This window comes from Pseudopodoces humilis, chromosome 7 (genome assembly GCF_049639895.1).
Source record: "Pseudopodoces humilis isolate 2021_Gansu_Grassland_sample_001 chromosome 7, ASM4963989v1, whole genome shotgun sequence".
Taxonomy (NCBI): Eukaryota; Metazoa; Chordata; class Aves; order Passeriformes; family Paridae; genus Pseudopodoces; species Pseudopodoces humilis.
The window spans coordinates 44480874-44500552 of NC_142206.1; the positions used below are offsets into that span (position 1 = coordinate 44480874).

Sequence of the window (19679 nt, forward strand, 5' to 3'; positions counted from 1 at the left end):
AATTGATATACTACCAGGAGAGGTTTTAAGGCAGTAGAAACTGAGATTAATAGATTTATGGTTCTTTATCCTGCAGGGATTGCCTCTGTACTGGTAGTGTTTCAACAGGCATGTTTCAAGTGGTACAATTCTGGGAGCTGACAAGGTTTTACATAGCTCACTTGGCAAAAGAGCAACTTACCGCAGGGTATGAGTGTGAAATTACAGCAGCATGGTAACTGCCAGGTGCATGTTCTTATCCCACAGAAAATATGGTGGAGCTTTCCTCTTACCTGCCAGCTTGTCAAACAAGGCATCAGGGCAAAACACGCAGCCTGCACTGGATGTAAAAATCTCCCCAATAGAAAGCAGGGCCATGGATGAGAACAGTCATTACAAGCAACTGCAAAACTGCTGGGTTTACAGCTAACCACAAAGAGGAATGGGAAGAGTAGCCTTTAGTTACTTATTTATAAACACTATACTCACTCCTCAACACACAGCTTTTATCACGCTTCTTATATTTCACCAGTGCCTTTGGCCCAGCAAGTCTCACAGAAATCACAGGAGTTTAAGCAGTCAAATGCAGACATCTTTACTCAGGGGTGCACAGGAGTAGCAAGAAAACCAGCTGAACACTAGAAATTGCTCATACAAAGTCTATTCTCTCCTAAAGGTAATACCTTCTCACTCTGCCAGCTCCTCCACATGTAAATCACATCAATTTACACTCCATTTCACTGACTTATACTCTAGTAAGTGAGTGTAAGTAGGTCTTAAGGTGTCTAACTGAGCATAAAGAACTCTAAATTACGCATTTTATGCATCACCTCTGAACTTAGCTCATAGGTTTTAAACAAAAGCAGAGTAATAAATCGATAGTTCCGAGGAGGGAGGACATGAAATGTGTATCCATTTTGGTTTCTTGAGGTTATCACTGTATTTCATCAAAACTAATAAAAAGGTCCTGCCTTTTTACTTGAACCACTATCAAACTCAAATTGAGATATGCACCAAATTCTTTAAGCAATTATTTAAGCAGATTAAAAAAAAATAGAAAAACGTGAAGACACTAAATAAATCAGGATTTAGCTTGGTTTTCTGCTGGTGGTTTTTTGGTTTTGTTTAGGTTTTTTTGTTTGGGTTTTTTTTTTTTTCATATCTCCATTGTGGGATGTCCCTAAAAAATTTCAGAGAAATGCATGTTATTTTCTGTTTTGGACCATGCTCTGAAATCTCTATTGTTAAACTTCGTTCTGATTCACTGTCAATTCTACAATGGAATATGCATTTAAGTAAATTGCTAATGAGATTTGTGGCAAAGCTATGAGGCTATGAATAGCATCTCACAGTCAGTAAAATAGTATTTAGAAACAGTGGAATCTATTTATTACCAAATTACTTACTCCTGAGGTCAATTATTGCTACAAACATTTAATTAAATGGTGATGTAAATTTGATGAGCCTACTCAATACAAGCAAAGCCTGTTCTGCTCTTTGAAAAGGTGAATAGTAGAACTGTCCTTCTATCACTCCAGTTAAAATTAATTGGTCTCCTGGAAGTCTAGTTATAGAAAATATGCAAACTCCCTAGTTCATCTTCACCAGAATCTCATCTCCATTAACTTAAAAATGCACTAAGAATGAGGTTTCTCAAAGCAGAATAAAAGAATAATGTACGTTAATAATAGGAAAAATCCTGAGGGTTATGTCTTTCTATGGAGGGGTTTTTTAGGATTTGTTTTTTGTTGCCTTTTTTTTTCCCCTGAGTTAGAGGGAGGATTTCTTTAAGGTATGGTGTAGAGCTGGAAGGGAAAGAGTAAAGCTAAGAAAGCTGTTATTATTAGTGCTCTGCCTCCACAGTTTTGAAAGAGATTCTGGCACTTATGAGAATGGGGAATGGCATTGCTCTGTGACTTCCTCCCTGATAACAAGTTAATTAGATGCCAAATGCTAAATGCTGGATTCTGTGCATTCAAAGGGACACTTAAGAAAACAAAGGAATTTGGCATCTAAATAGCCTGTGTTTGCTTCTGGAAACATTTATTTATTTTAAGACTTCAAAATAATGACAATCCATAGAATATAGCACTCACATTTTAGAATATGTATTTCATCACAAAGATCTTTTATTTCAGTTTGTTCTCAGAAATTATAATTACACACCAAGCTTACCCTGCTAGTGCTGCACTGTACAGCTATGAAAATCAAAAGATTCTCTTTTATGCATTTGCTGAACCAGAGATTTTCTTGAAATCCCTTTGTTGAAAGAATGCCCAGTATGATGAATGACACAATCTTTTGGTTTTCATTCAGACAACATTTTCAGTGAAATAAAAGACATTTTCTGGTGTAGAGCCCATCAATTTATGCTTGGTTCAGCTGGTCAGAGTTAAGAACAGTTCAGAGGGAGGCTTGTGAGTGTCAGAAGCAGAAAGACAGAATGAACTACTTGAATTCTTGAAACACTAATGTTGCATTACATATCTGTCTTGTTTAGTGTCTCTAACGAAAAGCTGAAGGAGGTGATGAAGTGCTCTTTCTTCAAGTTTGCAGGTGACAACCAGGAGGGGAGGAACAGTCAATACAGTTGAGAGTGGAGGGACCCAGACTTGCTGAAGGAATGGGGTGAACGAACAGGAGCCTTATCAAATTCAGCAAAGACAAATGTAAAGTCCTCTACATGGGAAGCAGAGCCTTTTGCAGAGTTACAGGCTGGGATGGATTGGTTCCAGGCAGTTCTGCTGGAAAATTCCTGGAGTTTGCAGTGGTTAGCAAGCTGAGCATGAGCCATCAGTGTGTATCTACAACAGAAATGGCTAACTGCGTTCTGAGCTGTAGGAACAAGAGGAGAGCACATTCGAGAAATCAAGAAAATTGCTTATTCCCATTTACAGGCCACTCTTTAGAACACTATAAAGCTACTTTTTCCATTTTTAGCCAACTGCATCCTATAAAGATTGATAAAGACCATCATAGAATCATCGAACCATAGAATGCCTTGGTTTGCAAGAGACCCTGAATTTCATCTCGTTACAAGTCCACCCTCTACATCAGGTTGTACAGGGCCCCATCCAATCTGGCCTTAAACACTGGCAGGTATCTGCAGCTTCTCAACACAACCTGCTCCGGTACCTCACTACCCTCAGAGTAAAGAATTTCTTCTAAACATCTAACCTAAATTTCTCCTTTTTTTGTTTAAAACCATTTCCCCTTGTCCTATCACTATCCTCTCTATTTTATAAGTACCCTTGAAGTACCTAAAGGCCACATCACGTCTCCCCACAGACTTCTCTTCTCCAGGGAAATCTACTCCAGCTGTCTCAGTCTGTCTTCATAGGAGGGATCTCAGCCCCTCTGAGAAGCTTAGTGGCACTCTGGACCCACTCCCACAGGTCCATGTCTGGGGTCTGTGCTGTAGACCCCAGAGAAGGATGCAGCACTGCAGGTAGGGTCTCATGAGAGCAGAATAGAGGAGAAGAAGTAGGGGAGTAAGAGGAGAATCACCTCTTTCAACCTGCTAGCCCCTCCTGATGCAGCCCAGGATGTGTTTTCCTTTTGGCACTGTAAGCACACACTGAGGGCTCATGTCCACCAAAAACCCCAAGTTCTTCTTAGGCTGCTCTCCAAAACTTCTTCTCCCAGTCTGTGGTCATGTCTGGGATTGTCCCAGCCTAGGTGCAGCAATCTGCACTTGAACTAATTGAACCTCAGTATGTTCTTGTGAGCCCATTCTCAAGTTTTTTCCAGGTTCCTGTGGATGACTTTCCATCCTTTTTTTCTGTCACCCCCACCATTCAGCTTCTTGTCATCTGTAAACTTGCTGAGGGTGCTCTAAATCTCACTGTTTGTGTCTTTCAAAAACATATTACAGAGCACTGGTCCCAAGGTGAGCCCTGAAGGACACAATTCATCACCAGGCTCCCAGGCACAGAGGTGAGGTTCACCAGTTTGTAGTTCCCTGGGTCTTCCTTTTTACATTTTTGAAAAATTGTAGCAGTGGTTCTCATTTTTCCAGTCACTGTGGGCTTTACCTGACCACCTTGACTTCTCATAATATAGGGAAATTTTTTTTCCCTGTGAAAGAAGATTGAATAAATTGCCAAGAGTACAGTCTGCATCCTTGGAAATTTTAAAGTTCTGTGAGGATAAAGTCCATCTGACAATGAGTTGAACTTAACTTCAACAATGTATTGAACTAGTGTTAAACACTGCTGCAGTAACTGTGAGAAGAAAACCCCTGGAAAAGGAAATATATTCTGCATGTCAAGTTGTCTTGTTGAGGATTTTGTTCTGAATGTATCTCTCCCTAGCACTTGTTCAGGATACAACTAGAGTTGGTACACATCATTCTGAATAAAATTTTCTTTTTTATGCTTATTTACCACTAAGGAAAATAAACTACTCCAGTCACAGCACATTTTGGAATAACCATGTCAATTATGTGAGTCACCATGGCATTTGTGCCAACCAAGCTGCACATTTTGGCCATGCACTTAATATGTCTGTCCATCAGAAACATATTTCACAAATACTTGTGATCTCTGGTCTCAAGAGATCTGGTTCAGTGAATTTACATTAAATATACCTCTTTCTCCCTGGTTTTGTTGCATTTAAAGTGTGAGTTATCTCAAAATTTTGTTTATCTTTAGATCACTAAGAAAATTAAATTAAAGCCTTACTTATGACTCTTCAGCCTGTTTCCTTCCCATTAGAATTAAAGGGGACACTCTTAAAGAGGTTAGGTAGTAATTGCTGAAAAATCCTATCTAGCAGCATGAGGCTCACACATAAATATACACAAGAAACTCATTTAAATATCCTTAATTGTAATTATCCCATTTACCCTTTAATACTATGAAAGTATTATTGGAATGCTTTAAGAAATACATTTAATTCACCCAGTAGGCTCTGGAACCATTATTCTTCATTGTGTAAATATATATCCAGTCACATAATGATATTCTTCTATCATTATATATTCAACAGTTTTTTGAATTCTGTTTACTTTTCAAGTCTTTTACAAGTCCAGCATACCTATGAAAAGCAATGATAAAAAATCTAGATATTGCTACAAACGCCCAGAGATGCACACAAAATTCCAGTAGGCACACAATTAACCACTGGATCTGCCAAGGTCACTGCAGCAACTTGCTCATAATTCAACTTTTCCCCAGCCAGTAACAAAATTCATCTGCATGTTTTTATGAGACCTAAAAACTAATACAGCTGCTATCAATGTAAACCTTTTACTGAGATGTGGAGGATGCAGAAAATCTGCCATCTACTTTGCAACAGATATTACCAACAAAAAGGATTACATCAGTGAGAACAACTGCTTCCTTAACAGGAATCCAGAATGAAAGTGTGAAGGACCATTCCTGAGAAAACATCAAAACTTTTTCAACATCATTTGTAAGGCTTTTTCAACTTTTAAGAGATGCTATCATTAATTGCTCTGAATATAACTACTGCTCTTAAGCAAGAAGAAAACATGGCAAAACAAGCAGGCAGTCAGATTGACATTACTTTTATTACTTGAGAGTTCAGACCTTGTGAGAAAACAAAGTTGTTGCGGTTTCAACACAGTAAGACACATACTGCCAGCCATGATGACTTGAGATTTGTATGGATTTTTTTGAAAAACTGAAGTCCATGAGGATTTGCCTTCAGCTATTTATATTCTTCTGAGAAGAGAGAAGAGGAAGAATATCTATCCTTGTAATACCAAAAGATTCTTTCCCCACCCAGCATTCAGTGATTAGCCAAACAAAACACTCAGAGTAGATGGTCTGTGATTCACACTGGCTTAAAAAGGGCATTGCTCTCTCATTACTGCCCAGCTAAATTTGGGATTAGTAAAAGGCTGACACACAATTTGATAATTTCCACTAACCTGAGTGGGAAAGTCTTGTGGTGATGGGATCCCTTCACAGAGCACTAAAAGCAGGTAAGCAATCAAAAAGAGCATGCTGATATGTTCATCTGGAGTAAAACACATGCCAGGATATTATGTTTTCTCTTCTTCACACCTCCAAAATCATCTCCCAGATGTACGGTCTGTGCAGGGTTTGAAGGAAGAGTCAGATCTTTTATTATGTGCCAGTTTCGCTTAGTTGGCATCTGGGGTTAAACCATGACAATTAGAAAGCTGCAGACTTGTTTAATCCAAACACACTAGAATTATATGGAGAGACAAGTTGTATAAATGTTGAATTTGGCTTAAAGATTGTATGTGTACAGACAGATCCCTGGCTAAGTAAATATATTTATTTGTGTATACATTGTATTTGTACACTATACACTGTATATATTAAGATCTCCGCCTGTGTTAGAAAGAACTAAGGAAAAATTATTTTCACAAGATACCATGTTTGAAAAGGTAATGAAGCAAAAAACCTTAATTTGCATTTAACACTGAAAAGTGATTGGCTTGCCCTGGATTTTCATGGGTTGAGAAATACATCCAAGTGAAAATAAAAAATTTTTAAGGAAAAAAAAAAAGGAAAAAAGTAGCAGGTTAAAAAAACAGTCTGCTGGTTAACATATTGAATCTAAGTTAAAAGGAAACAGCATTCAGATACTCACTGCTCCCAAACTTGCCTCCATCCCTTCCTGTTTTCATGACTTCTATTTTCTCTTTAGCCACCTTCTCACACTTCCACTGAAGGCTGCACAAATAGTGCGAATTATAGTGTTCCCTGCATCTTTTTCTTTAGGGAGCTCTTTTTTGCAAATATCTTTCAAATCATGTATGGTGCTATGAGTCATCTTGTCACTCTTTCACTCTGGAAAGATGAAAAGTGAGAGGTCACAGACATATAGAAAATACAACATAAAACAGGTGAACTGGTTGGATGAAAGAAGGGGGAGTTGATTAATTTTAGAGGTCTGTCATAATCCTTCCTCAAAATGTGACCAAAATACTGCCACTGCATTCCCAAAATGTAAAATAAGTCACAACCTTCTTTTGTCCCCAAATGCTTTTGTGCTCTGGCAGATGACCTTCAGAAGATATCTGAAGTTTCAGAGACAGTGGAAACCCATTGTTTATCAAAAGATAGGAAAATACTTGGGATATGTGGCCTAAAACACTGTTGGACCCAGGTAAAAATACTTTCTCCTCAATTTGACTCATGAGGAAGATTTTCAGTGGCAACTACGTAGAGCAGTAGACCCTCCTCTTGATCAGGAATTGTGCCACAAGGTCCCAGACATAGCCAGTCACCCTCTGGCTCCAGACCTGTTTAACTCTCAGGCCTGTTACTCTCATGAACTCCCTGGCAGTTGTGTAGCAGGAGTAGGAAAGTCAGAAACCCCTGAATGTGAGCAGCCACTCTTAGTTGGAGAGGCTGAGCAATAACCAGTTGAGCAGACAGTAGCCCTAAATGCCACTGTCAGATATTCAAAAGAAGAGAGTTTTTGCTTTCCCCTGCCATTACTAAGCAGACCTGAGAATGAGAGCTGCACTTTTCCCAGGTATATCACGTGCTGTGTTTAGATACAAAAACACCATTGGTGGCAGCACATAAAGAGAAAATTTAAAAATATACAGCTTGTAGGGAGGGAAAAAAAACCCTAAAAATAAACATGCATATGTCATTTCTAGAAGATGTCTATGGGGTATGGTCAGTTCATCTTCCACTTCATATTGTCTTTGCCCATAGGCAGGTTGGGATGAAGTTGAAAGTTGGCATCGTTTGCTATCTGTCCTGTACAGGAACAGAAAACAGCTGTGTAAAATGCAAGAGCAGAGATTAATGGGGGCATTTTCACTGACCCTTTTTCATTTTCTTTTGTAAGTTATAACAGCTCAGCCGCTTGTGCTTATTACATTGCACTTTGTGATTTAGGGCTTGAGATTCTGTGCTAAGATAAAAGGAGGTTAAGAAATAAAAGGGTAGGAGAACGAAGGAGGGAAGAGTACAAGATGAGAAAATCAGGAAACATGAGAAGAGCTATGTCCATTGAAGCAATAAATAAGTCCAAGTTAAGAAGTAATAGGAATAGTTAATCCACAGCATACTTCAGAACAGATGAATAAAACAACAACCTCAGTGACACAAATGGAGCAGTGGTGCAGCCAGTCTACTGGTAGAAAGGAGGCAAAGGGCATTAAATAGCAATGAAGAAGAGACAATCAGTAGGCCAGACTGTGCTAGAGCATTTAGCAGAATTATATGACAGGAAAAAGCAAGCTGAACAAAAAATATTAAAGAATTTTCCACAGAACACCAGAGAAGCAGAGAACATGGGAAGCCAGAGATAAAGTCTCGTCTGTGGCCCTGAAGGACAGAAAAATGGGGTTCTTTCTAGATAGGGCAGTTGGAATTTGGTTTTTCACCAGCTGCTCAGGCAAAACTATGAACTTGTTCTATTGTGTTACTAGCTGTTCCTAGTTGGAGCTCAGAAGTTTTTCCAGAGCCATATTATACTCTATGCTGATGAAGATCAGGAAATAGAGTAGAAATAGAATTCCTCAATCTTTCAAACATTGGTGGCTGCCAGGAGCCTTGGATATGTACCTATTTCTTGATTGTTTCTTGAGAATGAATGGCAGCATTGATAACAGGTGATGTATTCTGCTGTTTTGGAAGGAAAATGAGAGAGTGGCAGCTGGGATGTGTGGGTGGGTGATGCTGTAGTTGACAAGGAACCGGTAACCAACAAAAGAATGGAAAAGAGGAAAAAAAGATTTTGTTACTTAAGGAAGTTAAAGAGAAGATTCCATTTTGTTTGTGATGAGAAGGTTCATATGTCATAATCTGTAGTAAGGTACAATAGCTGAAAATTCAAGGTAGACAAACTCAAATGTACAATTAACATTGAAAATAATTAATCATGATGGATTATCTTGTTATGTTTCCAAGCTATATGCTCTTTCTCAGTCAAAATTTCCTGTCTCAATAAAAGCATTTAAAAATCAAGTTAGGCATACTGTAGGAATGCTTCATAGACCCCTTAGATGTTTTCATTGCTAATTTAAAAATATAACACCTATTAAAGATTAGCTTGCTTAATTTCATAGTACTGTGTATATAAAGATATAAAGTATTTCTAGTATTTTTAAAATGAAATGAAATTAAAACAACATATGAAAAGTTAAGAAGGCTGGTGAAGTATTTGTCCCCTTTGACCTGGCTTCTGGTTTTTTTATTAAAGCTATTTAATAGTTTGCACACTATCAGAAATTTCAGTTTTGGTGAAAGCAGAAAAATTAATTACAGAGTAATATTAATGTAAACTGAGTTTCAGCAGATTTCTTGTGACCTGATATTATTTCTAGTCTAAAGAATTACCAAACACTAAATAGTGTTTTGTTCACCTGAGCTCAAGACAATAAAGGCCTCTGAAGCCTGCTTAAATGAGGTAATGATACCACTGTTTATCTGCCTGACTCTCTTCTAAATGCAAAAACAAATGAACAAACCCATCCATATTTGTTTTCATTTTATATAAAACACCATAGTTTCATTGATTCCATTATACCAATGTACCTCAGTTCAGAAGCTGAAATATAAAGTATATACTATTTTATCCTCCTACAGTAACCTTCTGTCTGATAACCTTCACCTACTCATAAGAAGGATTTCCTTGTGAAGGAAAGGATGTTCATTTGTCTCAATTTATGAATAAAGAACACAGTATCTGAACAGCTCAAAATTAATATTTCCACATTTACTTCCTCAAAGCAGCCTTCTGAAATTTGAGTTCTTTATCTAATTTGTAAAGCACCTTCTGTAATCCAGTTTTGCCATGTCTTTTAAAATAAGATATAGTAAAGATGATGAGACAGGTACCTAGGAGGAAAAGGACAAGCACAAGCAGTTGTATGATAAGAAAAAATAAAAGGAATATTTAATTAACTAAAAGTAAAACATGATGCATGATAAAACCAAGAAGAAATTAAAATCATCAGTAACAGCCTTTATCCCCTTCTGGCCACCAATCTAGTAATTATCAGCTGATGATTTTACAGAAATTACTTACAATAAGCTCTTTTGAGCTTTAGGCTACGTCAAAGATAATGTCCAGAGCATAAAGATAGATTAGGAAAAGGTGTGTAGGCTGTTATGGTGTATTACAGGTTCTCAATACTGAGATTTATCCTTCCCTGCTGGGGCACATTAGTCTTGCAGACAAATAGTAGTGCTGACTATAAATTAAATGCAGAAACAAAAACATTACCAATATTTCTGGGTTGAAACTGCTAGAAGGTTACAAACACACCTAGTAATTAAAAAAAATTAAAAGTAGAAATCAGCTAGCAAGATGTAATGGATGGTCTAGGAGAAGTAAATGAGGAAAAATGCAGACAAGTGCAGAAAGTCGTATAGAGCATTCAAAATGCTAACAGATGACAGTTCAATGCAGATAAATGAAGAGCAATTATGACTTTGATGAGCCTTCATGACACAAGACTACTCTTTGTTCGAGATAAAATATGAGGACTATGGATGGAAACAGATAAAAAAATGAGATACATGTCATTGTGCATCATTAATGAGAGATAAGAAACAGAAAGAAAAAGACAAATCAATGCATTTAATGAATCTTAATAGTCCAGTTGTCTATGTCTCTGGATTAGTATGTGCATGCTTCATAAAATATGATCATTTAGAAAAAAACTGAGAAACAAAAGGGAGCTTCTTCACATTCTGTTAAATACAAGGTGTCTAACTGAGCACTCGACTAGAAAAATATCATCAGTTTCCCTGACTTCTGCTTTTTCATCCATAACTTTTTTAATCAAGATATGTAACTTGAACAATTGGCCAGGTGGTTTATGGATTTTTTGCACATCTCTCTAAAGTGTCAAACAGTGGCATGGCCAGAAGTAGAAGGGTGTTGGCACAGCTAGACCAATTATCTGATTCATTGCATCAAAAGTTGTGCAGCCAGTGTGATCTGACTCAGCTGACTCAATAGAGTTTGCCCTGCAACAGTAGGACACATTTTTTGTCCATTTATCTCTAAGTATAGAATTCCAGATTTGTCATAGCAACCAAATAGGTAGAAAGCAATTTAATGGTCTGTCTTTTAGTACAACTACAGAAGAGAGGTTCCCAAAGGATCTACTCACATGTCTCCAAGAACAAATTCCTAGGAAATGATAAATTTAATATCATCCCCTGGAAACCTGAAATAAGCCTAGGTAAGTCAAATAATTCTATCAGAGGATAAGGCAGGTGACAGTAGACACTGGCCTGAGGCTACAGGCATTGAAGAGTTCACAAGTACCGGCTGCAACATGCTCCTTAGCTCAGGTATCACATGGCACTAACATTATTCAGCATTTCTGGGCACTTTAAAATATGAAAAAAAAGGGAGGGGGAATAAAAAAAATCCAATAAATGCAACTTTAGCAGTAACAAAAAGTGAAATAAAACCAGAAGTGTTAATTCCAATCTTTTCTTAGTCACAAAATTGAAAATCATGAGATTCAAAATCTGCATTTCTAAGGGAAATCATGATGGGACTCTATGACATAATGTAGAATTCTAACCCAATATTCACTAGGAATTCCTTTTTCCAATAACTATCTTGTTCTCTTACTTTGTATTGGTTTGTTAATGGGTTTGTTGGGGTTTTTTGACTTTTTTCTAGTTTTAGGATTTGCATTCTTAAAAGTTAGAGACTACTTTTTTTTTACCTTTAAATTAGAGCTGTGACTATTGACTCATTTGCAGTGGGGAATCAAGCAGCACTGGTTACCTCCCCCAGTTGTCCACCCATCCCTTTCCTCATTTTCCCTCAATAGGAAGAGCTTTTTTAGACTGGCAGCGTCTCCTGATATTTATCAGTTTACAGCCTAGCAAAAAAAAAAAAAAAAAAGAGGTAGCTGAAAATTGACCCTAGTCAGTGTTAGCACATATTTTACTGTCATCTGAAGAGGTTCAAGAATACATCTCAGTAATAACTGCTGCAAAAAAGTACCTGCAGGAGCACAGCAGAAAGTGCTGATCAATAATTGCCTAAACCTCCTCAGTTTAGAGGACTGCAAATGTCTGCATGTCTCAAGCAATAGCCTTACTCTAGAAATTATCTCCAACATACTATCATTAATTATAAGAGAAATAATGAGACAATTGTTCAAAATGGTAACAGTGTATCTCCTCTGAGGCTGTCCAATCTCATGCACAACAATTAAAAGACTAAGAGAAGAGAAGCACTCATAGGATCTGAAAAGAGCTTAAAACTTTCTTACATGTAGATGAAATATTCTATCTTTCAAACATGTAACACAATGGACTATCCAGTAGAGATTGGTAAAACTAAATATTGTCAAAGGAAAGAGCTTGAGCTTGTTTGTGAGTTTATGAAATGGCCCTTCAGAGAACTGATATAATGTATTCATTATGTATTACATGTTTTTAAGTCAAGTATGGTGGCTACTGTCATAAATCCAGAGTCCTGGGGATAGCCATGGGAGAGATCAGATCCAACCTTCCCTGGGAATTCCCCTCCTCACTCCTTCTCTTCAACTCTGCCCTGGTGCAGGGACTTTGTGTCACCTTGGGGGTGACCAGATGAAGTCACTTCTGGAGGTGTGCAGGTCTCCAGTCCTCTCTTCTGGATGGACATTGGACAGGCATGATAGCCTTCCTTCTAGTCTTGTCTCCAGTCCTCTGTGAACCCGGAGCCTGAATCTCTATCCTGGCCTGACTATGAATATTAATGAACCCTCTACCAAGCCCCCTTTTTTGTCCACCCTATCTCCCTTCTGCAAGACTGGCTGAGGGCACTTCCTTTTTCTGGGATCTTGGTTTCCAGGTCATCCTCCCTTTTCTTTGCTGTTCCCTACACCAAGCCCAGCAATAAGCTAAAAATGATGAGAGTGCTAAGAGTGGCCATAACAGTGTTCAATAGCCCACAATAACCTTTGAGACCAGAGAAATCCAAAGACAATAGCAATAGAAGTATATAGTTAGCCTATCTTATTCAATAGTGGTTAAGACAAGTTGTGTTTGACAAATGCAAGAAACAAATGCCAAAGATGATGCTATAGTGAAAGCCCAGCTTCTCTGAGCTTGCAGAAATCTGTTTCTCTGATGAACAAATGCTGACGAATATGCATATGCTTCAAAATTAGAGTGAGCCAAAACCTGAAAATTCCTCTCTCTAACTCATCATTTGGACTTACTAAAGTTCATCAGTAAACGATTACACACTCAAGCTGCTTCATTTTCTCCAGGGAGGATTTCACTGTCTTCTCTAACCCTACCAAAAAGAATAGCTTAACTTCTTAGCATTCTTTTTGCCTGAGGCACAGAAAGCAGGATCATTTTATGATGCAAGAAAAAAAAGTTCAGTTTATCCTGGGGGTATATTCCTGGCTCTTCTTCATAACTACTCCACCTAGGAGTAGTGTGGTATGTTTAACTAAATAATCTTATGGTAGATTTCAAGTGCAATTTGTTACCACCAAGTAAGCAGAATTAACTGAATAAAAAACTCGTCGTGAACTGAGGAAGAGTCTGTTTGAATTATAAGCAAAGAAGAAGCAGACCTGAATGACTTAGTTACACATTCTGCAAGACAATTAAATATATATGTATACATATGATCCAGGAAAAGAATTTCACAGTGCTGTTATCTTTGTATCTAGCTGGGGTTTTATATAAAATGGTCGGTACTCTCTCAGAGGTTGAATGCATATAGTATATATAAAAGGCAAAATTGGCCTTTCCTCAGGGGTTGTTCAAGGTCTTGAGAATTGCAAAGACTGCTGAATGGAAAACACAATTCCACAAGAGGAATGGAATTGCCTAACAATGACTCCTAGCTGAATTACGTCCACCCTAAAATTGCAATCCTGGTGCAATTCTGCCAGTGGGTTTTCTCACCAGAAGCATCCCATCAGCGAAGCAAATTTAGACGTTCCCAGTTCTGCTATACTATGGGAATGAAATAAAAAACTCTACTGGCACTAGGCACCATATTCTTCATAGCATCACTTAGTAAGAAGCCTCATAACTTTTAGCACTGCATTTCTTCTTCAATGTAACATGTGTCCCTCATAAATGCACATCCCTTCTCTTTCTGTCAGCAGGCCATGGTTACCTGGATGGGTACCTTCACTGCTTCAGCAGATCTAATCACAGATCCTTGTTCCTCCTGACAACATTTCCCTTAAGTCTAAAAGAGATTATTGAAGTGACATAAAATCTCTTTTACTAAATCCTAAGGAAAATTTTAGGTCTGAACAAAATCTGGTGCCCCATGTTTTTAAAGAGTTTAAGTTGTTGACTGCTGTGACAACCTTCCTATCCCCCTCAGTCCACAAATCTGTGACGTGGGTGCTTTGCACGGCTAAAGAGCAAGACAAATGGTTTCTCAGGATATTTTCACTGCCTCAAAATCCTCTTGAAGACCTGAAAGCTTACTGCCAATATATCAGGATGTAAAACAGATACCATCTGCCTAATCTTTTTATTTTTTTCCTTTCCTTTCAGGTAATCTGTCTGTACCATGGTGACATGTTTTTCTGCCCTCTAGTAATAGCCCCTGGAAAGGGGACCTCTTGGTGCACCAACATCCCAAGATTACTGCTCATTTATTTCTCAGTTTGGAGGTGTAATCATGTAGCCTCTGCTTCTTGACCCTTCTGGTCAGGGTAACACCTTTATAGGCTTTTCTTTAGGTAATTGAAAGAAATTTTCCTTTTCACCTATCCTTTCTACAATATGTTCTAAAATAAATAAACAGAAAAGACTAGAAGGCTTTACCAAATGTTACCATTTTATCAGAACGTAGGACAAAAATCAGTAGAATATAGAAAATTCAATGGAAAATTTGCATTTTCCATTGAATCCTATTACACATAAGTATCTGATACTGGAATTGAAAGAGAGTTAACAGTTGTCAGATAGAGCTCGAAATATTTTGAAATACTGTAGATCAAAGTTTGCTAACCTTCTACAAAATGAGGCATGGAAATCAAGCAAATATAAAGCTAAAGCTATGCCATGAGCCTTATGGTCTATATTATAAATTGTAGCACTTTTTTTATGTTGTCTCTTTAAATAATATTGAGAGATTTTGATCAGGCTAATCTTTTAAAAATAATGTTCTCCTGTCCAGCTTTTATATATTCTCATAATTCTAATGTTCGTTCATGTTTATTGGGCTGAAAGAAAATTGTCTCCTCTTTGATCATTTAGAGGCACTCTGTCATAATTGTAACTATCTCCTAGAAAATACAAAAAGTTACAGAAATGGACTTGACAAAGACAAAAGTGAAGGAATGATTTGAGCTTGCCAAACCTGTGGATAAGAAAGTACAAATAAATCTGATTTTTTAATCAGTAGAAAATTAGAATGAGTGAGCTCTTGAGCTCCCTTGGGAGACTGGGTAGATAGCCTTGTGATCAGAAAGGGATGTTTTCTCTACAGTAGATTGATAATCTGCCTTCTAGGCTTCTCCACTTAGAATAAAAGAAGAGCACTGAATGCAGAAGGGGGAAACTTAATGAATGCTCTGTGACTTTCACTGAGGTGTTTTTTATATAGTGAAGCAAGAGTTTGTCTGATAGAAGTGCGTGGATTATTTTTTCCAGAACCATAAAGATGAAATGACAGAACCAGAGATGGAAGATATTCCTTTATTTTAAAAGCTGGCTATGACAATGAAAAGGATCTTAATGATTATGCTTAGAAAATGTGAAAGGAAAAACTCATGTTGGCTATTTGTATGTTATTCAGAAGGTTTTACTTATGCCTTCCATTCATCATGGTAGGTAGGTAGGTCAATCATAAATTATTTTTTCATATATGTGTTGATTTCAGTTTTTCTCATTATTCTATTCTCCTTTGCATTTTTGCATCTCCTATCTATTCATTAAAAAAACAAATAAAACCACAAAGAAACAACGCATAACAATGTTTAATGACTGCTGGATTCTTACGTCATGATTTTAGCCACTTTAATTACCTTAATTTTATCAAATTCAACCAAGTGTTGGTTGGATTGATCTACATTTGTGCAACTGTCATCAGCATGAAAACTATGTAAGAAACATCAATATTCTACAACTGTGTCCACCTGGTTCCTTCCTTTTTTCCTTCCCATCCTCCTCCCCTCCCCCTCCCCCCCTCTTTCTGCCCCTTTCCTTCTCTTTCTATCCCTTTCCTTTCTCTCTTTCCTTCCCCATCCCCTTTTCTTTCCCTTTCCTTCCTCAAAACTTTTTTTAATAAGATGATTTTCCAAAATTTGATGAAGAATATACTTAGTGATTTTTTCCCTTTCTGTCAGTTGCATGAATTTAAGGCCTGAAGTAAAATTTTACATTACTGACAAAAATTGAAATTATTCACTATGATTTAGACCCAACTTCCCAGTTACAAAATTATTTTCATTTCCTTTTACCCTCTTTCTTGCAAGCTGCAGAAATCAATCTAACAATATAGCCGTAAGAAAAAAAATATTAAAAAGGCACTTTCATTTCTATAACATTTCTTAGTGTTATCCCATCTTACATTTTCTATAAGATAAGTGAGGTTATATTATGGATCAGTGGACCATCACTCCAGGCTAGCCATCTTGTATGATCAGAGATAATTTAAAGAGAATATATTTCTATATTCTCCTTTCAGTTTACAGCTCTTCAACAATGCAAAGCGGTTTGCTAGCAAATAAATAAATAAATCCATCCTTGACACATTTATAGGCTGGTAACGGTGAGGGGGAAAATTGTTTAAAGTCCAAGTAATCAGACTATTACCAAGATTACGTGGGGAGCGGGGAAGAGGGGGAAGGGGTGTGCAGCGCTTTAAGCAGAGCGTGTTGGAAGGAGCGAAGGGGGGACGTGTCCATCCTAGCGCTGTGCTCTGCTGCCACCTTGGCCGCACCGCGGGACGTGCAGGCGGCCCCGCTCCGCGCCCGCGGAGCTCCGCTGCGCACCTGCGGCAGCGCTTCTCCTCCTGCCCGCGGAACCGGCCGCGCCTGCTCTCGGGCCCCGCTCACCTCACCTGCTGGCACCGGCTGGACAAGGATATATGCCACGTCCAAAGGGTCAGGTTTGGGGGAGTTTCGTGGAGGGGAAGGGTTGAGTGTGGCCGGGGGTTCTTCATTTGAAGAATTTTATTTGCCTGCTGTGCTTAAAATCGGAACTTAGAAATGTGGGTGGGAGGAGAATATTTTTTTTCCTGTCCTTTTGCTTACTGTAGGATTCTTCTCCTCCCTTGTCCAGCCTTATCTTACACACTTAATGGAGAAAGCACTGAAATTTCCATTCATACACATCTACCTGCTTCTCCAGCCTTCCTACAGCATGACCACAGGGGCTCTGGAAGGACCTCCCGGAGCTGCAGCCAGAGGTCGTGTCCCCCCTTTACTTTTATTATTATTATTATTATTATTATTATTATTATTATTATTATTATTATTATTATTATTATTATTATTAATTTTTTTAGGGGGGTTGGGGCAGAGAAGGGTGACAAACACATCATAATGCACTGAAAATATATAAAAATGAATACTAGGCAATCAATAGAGTTTGTTAATCTTATTTCCCTGTTGTCTTGACATCGGGCTCTGGACTGGTGGTACACACTTTGGAAAGCTTTCAAGCACTTTATTTCATCTTTGAATTGCACATGGGGTTTTTTTTTCAGTTTTAAGGTTTCTTGTGCTTAGGAAGAAACATGTTCTGACAAGCTGGAGTTTGGCGGTGGTAAATATTTCCTTTGAGTACAAAGTGCATATGTGAAAAAGGCTATTTTTTCCTTTCTTTCTTTCCTGAAAATATGTTTCTTTCTCACTTGCTCCTTTCTCTGTTGTAGTTAATAACCTGTAAAAGAGCTGAATCTCGAGATCTGAGTGAAATGGCACTTTTGGAATTGTGCTTTTAACCACACCTGGCTGGGGAAAGTGCAGAAGCTCTGTATATGTGCGTATGAGAGGAATTCGTGCCATGCAGATGAGTTTGCTGACTCGGTGACAGAGAGGGACCACAGGTGAGTCCCCAGCGATCTGCTTTGCCAAGAGGATTTTTCCAGCCCCTAATCACAGAAAAGCCCTCCATCTGCTCCCTGGAGTTGGCGGTTCTCATCTGTTTCAAGTGAAAATAACCAAGAATAGAAAACGGCACGTAATAAACCATCTCCAGCCAAGTAGCCGTCTTGTCCCGCGTTCCCCTCAAAACAGCATTCCCCGCTGCTGGGGTCTCGGTCCCCGGGCGAGAGAAAGAGCTGCAAAGGGTTAAGCCACTGACTTGCTTGCTAGGCAAAGTTTGAGGAAGAATATGTCTGAGGCTGGATACGCTGCAGCCCCGCGTTTGAAATCTGTCACCCTCACTTAGGAGCGCTGCATCTCTGGTTGTCACCGGTGAATAATGATGGCACGGCGATAAGATCGCTCGGCGGCGGTGCGCCGGGGCCGCCCGGGGGAACAGAAGACAGGAAATTGCGAGGCGTTTAGCCGCTTCAACGGGGTGTGCTTCAGTGTCATCAGTGGGTGTCAGGGTCAAATGACCGGCTGGAGAGCAGTTTGGGAAGATAATTTCTTTCCTCCTTTCCTTGAGAGCAACCTTGGGTGTTGGTGACCACTGGCAGCTATGGAAAACAGAGACCTCGGTGGTGATCCCTAAAACAGTACCATGCTGGAGCCCAGCTGTTCTGCCACTTTCTCCCCTTTCAACCTGCCGGACCCGGTGGGCTTTGGGTGACCTACAGAGAAGGAACCCCTTTCCGCAGGAGCAGGTAACGCCTGATTAAGTCACTTTCTGAATTGACACGATCTTTATTTGACCAAAACGTGTCCTGAGTACCATTCACTGATTTGAAGTATAGTCTGGTTGAGGGTCCAGGGACAGGGAGAGAAACAGGGATAATTCCGCCTAATCCCTCTGAGACTGCGGAGCAGGGCAACTGCCTGCAGCCTTGCAGAAGTTTTTAACATTCCCACTTTCCTCCCTGATTAGGGGCACAGAGGGCAAAAGTACCTGCCATCGACAATGGCCAGCTCTGCCTTCTGTGCTGACGCCAGGCTGCTAATATCGGGGACGTGGAAAACAGAGGGACAGGTGGAGTAAACATGAGAAAGAGAGGGTCTTTTTCGCCAGCTAGAAAATGCACTAGTCCATCAGCTTCATGAGGCATATATAAATCATGCTCAAATAAGAGCTCTGAAAAGTATGCAGAGGCAAAGAAATAAATAAAGAAAGAAAGATCTTAAAAAGTCAAAAAATACCTAGAACATTAGCCTTTGTACTCTAAGGGGCTCCTGATCCTTTCATCCCTCGGGACCAGCTGGCAGCTGCGAGCAGACTCGACTACAGAGCAGCTCCTGCTCCGAGGCGGGGATGCAGGCTCTGGCCGCGGGACTGACTGGTGTCACACCCTCTTCTTCCCGGCCGGCTGGGACCAGCGGGGGGCCCCGGGCTGCCTCCCCTCCATCCTGGGGCGAGAAGCAGGGAGAGAAGCGGGTTCTCGTCCTTAATTCCCTTCCTCTTGCTGAGTCTCCCGAGAAACGCTGGCTACCTGCGCTCCCCTGTCCGTGCTCGCTCCCCACCCCCATCACTCCTCGTAGGTGAGGGCACAAGTCCTCTTCCTCCCCCGAGCGAGCAGGCGGCGAGGCTCCGGGCTGTCCACCCGGACTCTCCGGAGCCCCCTCGGAGGCCAGCGGGTGGAGGGCAGGGCGAGTGCGGGGGCAGGAGCTGCGCCGAGCACACGGCGACTGGGCTGACCCTCGCCGG

The 19679-nt window shown here is 39.6% G+C and overlaps 1 protein-coding gene and 1 long non-coding RNA gene across 3 annotated transcripts in view; one reads left to right on the top strand and one right to left on the bottom strand.

The window, feature by feature from the left end:
- LOC148184018 (uncharacterized) overlaps positions 1–19679 on the bottom strand; it is a 38468-nt gene that overhangs the window by 16898 nt on the left and 1891 nt on the right. The window lies entirely within an intron of this gene.
- Positions 16964–19679, top strand: part of FLRT2 (fibronectin leucine rich transmembrane protein 2) — a 62824-nt gene continuing 60108 nt past the window's right edge. The window contains exons 1-2 of one of the 2 annotated variants that reach the window (XM_088057675.1): positions 16964–17298; positions 17767–18684. The gene's annotated coding sequence lies outside the window, so the exon portion shown is untranslated. Of the gene's footprint in view, positions 17299–17442; positions 18685–19679 lie in introns of those variants that run through there. The other variant, XM_088057676.1, reaches the window with a different exon arrangement.